This window comes from Nematolebias whitei, chromosome 6 (assembly GCF_014905685.2).
Source record: "Nematolebias whitei isolate Nwh7 chromosome 6, NemWhi1, whole genome shotgun sequence".
Classification (NCBI taxonomy): Eukaryota; Metazoa; Chordata; class Actinopteri; order Cyprinodontiformes; family Rivulidae; genus Nematolebias; species Nematolebias whitei.
The window spans coordinates 45376482-45376867 of NC_056503.1; the positions used below are offsets into that span (position 1 = coordinate 45376482).

The following is a 386-nucleotide window of genomic DNA, read 5'->3' on the forward strand; positions in this document are numbered from 1 at the left end:
CAACAAACTGTTGAATGGACAGCGAACGCATCATTACAACAAACTGTAGAATGGACAGCGAACGCATCACTACAATAAACTGTAGAAAGGACAGCTAACGCATCACTATAAAATAAACTGTATAATGGACAGCGAACGCATCATTACAACAAACTAGAATGGACAGCGAACGCATCATTACAACAAACTGTTGCATAGACAGCGAATGCATCATTACGATACAACAAACTGTTGAATGGACAGCGAACGCATCATTACAACAAACTGTAGAATGGACAGCGAACACATCACTACAACAAACTGTATATTGGACAGCGAACGCATCATTAAAACAAACTGTAGAATGGACAGCGAACGCATCATTACAACAAACTGTAGAACGGACA

The 386-nt window shown here is 39.9% G+C and overlaps 1 protein-coding gene across 1 annotated transcript in view; it reads right to left on the minus strand.

Moving 5' to 3' along the window:
• The window catches only part of supt5h (SPT5 homolog, DSIF elongation factor subunit), a gene marked incomplete at its 5' end in the record, with an annotated part of 13216 nt that overhangs the window by 813 nt on the left and 12017 nt on the right, over nucleotides 1-386 (minus strand).